This window comes from Phalaenopsis equestris, unplaced genomic scaffold, assembly GCF_001263595.1.
Source record: "Phalaenopsis equestris unplaced genomic scaffold, ASM126359v1 Scaffold199930, whole genome shotgun sequence".
Classification (NCBI taxonomy): Eukaryota; Viridiplantae; Streptophyta; class Magnoliopsida; order Asparagales; family Orchidaceae; genus Phalaenopsis; species Phalaenopsis equestris.
Window position 1 is genome coordinate 117,090 of NW_018219778.1, and position 6,442 is coordinate 123,531.

Here is a 6,442-nt window from a genome sequence, read left to right on the forward strand (position 1 = left end):
TTTTTGGTGGTAACAAGAATATCCATAAAAAAACAAAAATATTTTTGTCCAACTAGTTTATCCAACATTTTGTCCAAGAAAGGTGAAAGTGATCCTTCATAATGGCGGTATTTTATTTTATTTATTCAACACAGATTCGCTATCCAGTGACTTATATTATTGGAATTAAATCATTCTTTTCATTTATGACTACAGTCACTCCTCCTTTCTTGGGAACACAATAAATAGGACTAACCCATGCACTATCAAATATAAGATAAATAATTCTAGCTTCTAACAACTATAACATTTCTTTCTTTACCACTTCTTCCATTATTGGATTTAATCTTCTTTGAGGATCATCCCTTGGTTTATAGTTGTTTTCCATTAATTTTTTGTGCATTAGATTGAAGGACTGATTACTTTAATATAAGTTAATTTCCATCCAAAAGCTTTTTTATAATTTCTTAATGCCTCCATGTTGACCTCACTTTTGGGTGAGGGTTTTGGGTCTTTCCTTTAGTGACTAGGATCTAGCCTTAGGACTTTCCTAATGACTATCTTAGCATCTTAGAAATGTTTACGTTACTCACCTTCTCCTTAGACATTTCAACCAAATCTTCATTCTCTATGTTGATTCTATATGTGATCAATAATCTTTAATACAAAGTTTATAAATTACGTAAGGGAACCCTGATGAGAATTCCTATAGGACCTATGGACCATAGGAAAGCCTTGCACTGTTGTACACCATTTTGGACTTCAATACATTACATCACCATTCATAATCATCATAATAATCATAAACTTTACATTTTTATATCATAATGTTGCAATCATTATACTCATGGGGCTGACCAAAATTATTTGATCCCAATTTCCCCTAAAACCCCCACTTGAATATTCTAATTCTTCAAAATTCCCCAAAACTGTCATTGAATCACGAAACCCACTTCAAACCATTTGAAACCCAAAAATTCCAAAAATACCTAATTTCCCCAAGGAAATTATTGAAATACCCTTAGAATGTCGAAATACCCAATTTTTAAAAATTTTCGTGGAGTCACCAATAAGGCCTAAAAATCACATCAAATCATTCCTTATTGCTTCCTAATAATTTTGACTATACTATTGTCATACCTCTGAAGAACTTTTTGGCACCCGGACACCAAAATAAAGAATAGTTAAAAATGCTTCAGGAATCATAAAACCTTCCACATTGATTGAAAATGATTTCGAACACTGTCGTTCGACTCCAAACTTCTTCCCGATCTACTTAGAGCCTTTGAGTTAAACTTTTGACCACTTTGACCAAAGTCGACCAAAATTAACAAAATGCCCTTTTGACTTAGTTTTTGACCTGCTTAGCCAAATTAAACCAAACTGAACCCAAACGACCTCTGATTAATCCCAAATTTTGGCCATTGAAATTTAAAATCCTGTTTTACCTAAAAATACATAATTTTGGTCATGCCTAGGGTCATATAATGGTGATCATATGAAAAACCTCTTTTTAAGGCTTTTTGCACATATCTTGATCGCATTCATTCATGCATAAATTGAAGTCCAAATCACTCCAAATTTACTATGGTGTTGTTTTATAATATTCTTAATATTGTTGTCTAAGAGTTTGGTCAATCACATCATGATTTCATACACTTCATGTTCAAAGCTCTATTTTTGAGGCCTCCTTGTGCATGGCATAATATTATTCAAATTTCTTCAAAATCATGTCAATTTCATAATGGTTAGCTCTTAGGATATTCTTATCATAATTTTATGTGTTTTTGGCCAATCAGATCACCAATTCATAGACCTCATGTTCAAATTTCACCCCTCCCGGGTAAATTTTGAAATCTCATTAAATCATCAATTTTCATATCAAATGATCTCAAATTTGCATAAAACTTTTCATATTCATATTTTACATTATCATAAATATCTTTGTCTAAAAATTTTAACAAAATTTCACCATTCCTTATTTCATGAAAATCACCCCTCTCATAGAGGCCATTTTAAAATTATTCCCTCCTAAATGCTTATAATTAAAGACCAAAATCCTAGCAATTTTCAACCTCATTATGCTTCACATTTTCATAAACATTCTCATTGAAAGTTTCAAGTATTTTGATTAGCATTTGCTTCACATTGACATTTTGATGCATAATGGGTTCAAATTGACATGTGTCATACAATCCACACATATTTTCATACCAAGTTAATTTGGAATTATTCCCCAACATTTCTAAATAATAAAATACATCTTCATGAATACTTTCATTCAAAAAAATAATCCATTTGACATCAATTTCATGGAATTTACATTTCATACATGTGACCATGTACACTTCACCACTCATGCACATCTTGAACCCAAACTCATGCATTTAGGCTACCCTTTGGGTTTGATTTTATAGCTCAGTCCTCCAAAATGTTTTGGATTTCTTAACAACTGAAAATATTATCATTACTTTTAAGCATGGGGTTTTTCTGAAGCCATATTTGACCTTACCCATGCTTCCTTTTTTTTTTTGCCTTCTAGCCCACATAATTACATTTTTTTTGAGGTGTCACCCCTTACAAGCCCACTCCTGTCCTCCATGCCTTGCTGGAGATTTTGGATTTTTAACCCATGCCTAAAATAGTAGCTACATTAATTTAAAACAAGCTTGATCAAGGGAGGTATGGGGATAGATCCACCTCTTAAATTTGATTGGACATGCTAGCTATATGAAGCCGAAAGAGTAGCCACCCTATCCTTGGCTGACCTATGGCTTCACCTCCACTGTAAGCCAACCAAATCCTTCCACGTCAGTCCCCTTTCCACATCAGCGCTCCTCCCCCATGCCCATGAAAATTTTAAACCCCAAATGGTGGAGGAAGAGAAGGGAGTTAGCGAAGTTTCCATAGAGCCTCCCAAACCTTCTACATCCTTAACGAAATTTGAAGCCCTTGTCATGAGCAACCCAAACCACACCACCGACTCTACAGGAAACCACCGCCACTGCCAGAAAATTCCTCTCAAGCTCAAGGCCACCTCTCAATTTTGCACAAAAAACTCTTCCAAAACTCACTAAAATTGTTACATTAGCCTTCTTAGGTTCTTAGGAGGCCAGAGCAATTATCTCCAATCATGTTTGCATTTGTTAATGCCTCCTCCAAGCAAAGTCAATTCAACTCCAGCAAACTTGCAATCCAATGTAAAAATGACATCAAATCGACACTACAAGGAGTCTTATAAGTTCAATGAAGTCTATTGTTGACCTCACTTTTGGTTGAGGTTTAGTTTTCCCTCTTTAGTAGCCTAAGGTCTAGCCATAAGATTTTCCTGTTTACTATTCCTAGAAAACTAGAAAAAACTAGAAAAGGAACCCTCACCTTTAGAAACTCTCAACTCTTCTGTGCTCAACTTGAAGTTCCATATACTGATCCAAACCTCTAGCACTTAGTAGGTGAGCCAACTATAGAGGAAGCTCAAGGGGAGTCCCCATAAGACTGCTTGGCCTAAAGGTTGACCCTGAGTGTTGGTCTGGAGCTAGTTCACTCACTTGTACTCACTTGCACCCACTTTCACTCACAACCCTAAAACCCAAATTTGTTGGCTTTGATCCCTTAACCTTTTGGGAAACTCATGTAGATGGTCCCCTAGACCTACTAGCCCTATGCTAGGGTTTAGCTAAGACCAGTACATAGAGGACCCAAATAGAGATTTCATTGGTCCATAACTCATATAAGGTGGTTGACAACCCAATTCTATCAAAATATCCAACTTAGCCTTTTGCCCCTAAATCCACCCAAATTACCTAAATGCCCTTGAAACCCTATATTTGACCAAAATTCTCAAATTCATCCAAAATACCCAAAATTATTCAAAAATCATCTCAAAACATTTTAAACAACCCAAATTTCTCAAAACATCCCAAAAATTCTAAAATTACCAAAATACCCTTAAACTTGCCAAAATTACAAATATACCCTTGGTAGCTCAAACTTTTCCAAAACCCTCAAAATCATTTAAAATGTCTCCAAAACCAATTTGAACTCTTCAAATATGGACCCTTTAATTGAACCCAATTTGATCAATTGACAAAATTTAACCAAAAGCCCCAAATTGCCCTTAAAGGCTCAATTTCTCCAAATTCACCTACATGACCATCAATTTGGCCCCAATCCTCCCCTATTTCAATTATAAAATTAAATTAATATTTCATGTGATCAATTAAAACAAAAAACAACCCTAATTGACCCATTCTTTGAGCTTAATTTTGATCCAAACTAAACCCCCAATTTTGACCCTATGATTGAATCTCACTTAATTGAACCATATGATCGATTGAATTGACCCAATTTAAGTCCTAAATTCTTCCTAACAATCCTAAATATCTAATTGAACCTTTAATTGGCCTTTTTTCAATCCTCAATTTCACTCAATTTTAACCCACATTCAGAATCACCAAATTTACCCCAAATTGGCTATGTCTCAAAATTCCACCAAATTGAATGCTCTAAACCCAAAATTGACACACAATTTATGTTGAAAACCCTTTATTACATTCCTCTAGAATATTTTGCGCCATCAAATTGGACCTAACCCAACCTTAGCCTGACCTAAATCCAAGTCAAACCTACACCCCCAAATTGACCATATGCCCAAAATCCTCCAAATTGAACCTCCAAACCAATTCAAAATCAATCCAAATATCTTATAAACACCTCATGACAATCATCTACACCAAATTGATAAATAAATTTTGCTCAATGTCATGGCTAGCCTAACCCAAACCCAACCTCTAGCCATTTTGACCTAAAATACCTAAATTGAACCCCTTCACCAAAATTGACTTAGTCATGCCGAAGTCACCAAATTAATGTCACCACAACCACCATTTGGACTCTACCAGCATAAACCCACCTAAACCAACTAGGTGAGCTATGTACCAATGGTCCCTTAATTTAAGGGATCTTAACCATATTCGGGCCTTATTTTAAAATACTTTGCTATCATCACTTGCCATTGGATGTAAATCATAATTAACTCTCCCATGACCTTCTTACCCAAGGAAAATATGTTGAGATTTTCATACCTATTTTATAATTTTTTTAATGATATTACACTTTAAAGAAATGTAATTTTGATGTTTTGTTGCAGGACCCTGCCAACGGCGAGTTTTTCTCGAAGCTACAGGACAAAATTCTTCAAAAGTCCGCCAACGGTGCCCTCGAGGCCGCCGACGGCGAGCTCGGCGGTTATGCCTACTCAATCTTTGGATAATGCCAAATTTTGAAGGGATGATTAGACAACTATTGGGAAAGCTCATCCACAACTTTAAAAGACTATTTTGGCCAAAAATTAGAAGGAGCCTAAGAGCCTAAGGAGTCTGGAAGAGGGGGAAGTGCTAGAGAGAGTTCTTGGAGAGGTTTCAATATTGTAAGGAATTCTTCGAGAGATTGTGAGAGTGGAGGGAAATTGAGAGATTTCTTCCTCATTGCTGCTTCGAAGAGGAATTCAGTGTGTTGTAAAGAAAGGAAGAGATTCAGAGGAACTTCGAGGAGTATTTTTTGGGGAGAAATTAGAGATAAGTTATTTACTTGTTGTAGTTTCTATGACTTTGATTTTATATATGAATTTTGAGTTTTGTTGTGTTTTCTTCATGAGATCTGAGTATTTTCTCTGTCTTTCTCCTTGTCTTGAGATTTGTGAAATGGTGATTTGAATTTGTGAAGCAAGAAAATGTTTAAGAAATTGTGATGATCTTTTTACATCGATCTTAATTTACTTTCAATCTGACTAATTGATTTGTTAAAATATGTTGAGTTTTACAACTAAAGTGAAGATTACATCCAAGATTCAGGGAGGTCAAAGCCCTTAGAAGTTGGGTGCAAATAAATAGCGAAATAATATTATCGGGTGTGGAATTGGAGATATTAGAGTGGCAGACTAAAATCCCCAATTCGGTCCTATAGTTTGGGTGCTGAAGTGTAGATGTTAGCCGTCAGGTGAGGGGAACATGGGAGCTCCAAAGTGAGAGCCGGTATCCTCCCAGCCTAGCCGTAGATTCAGTAAACAAACATAGGATTAATCAATGTTCTTTATGGCTGGACCAAATGGTAAATAATAGGTATGCTCTTATTTGGCACAATATAAATTGAATTAATTCACTTTATCCATTCACTATAATTTCTTGACAAGGAGAAGGATGTTTTCTTATATATTGAATATCATAATTAAACCCTCATTAGTATCATTACTTATTTAATTGTTATTAAAATTGCAGACTTATTTCAATTGCCTATTAGTGACAGATAAGCAAATTGAACTTCGTTGTTGTGATTAAAGTATTGCTTTTATAAAATCTTTGTTCGCAGTTCTAAACCACTCCCTGTGGGATCGATATCTAGGACTCCATTAGAGCCCTATATTACTTGAGAGATACATATACTTGCGTTGATAAGTGTGACTTTA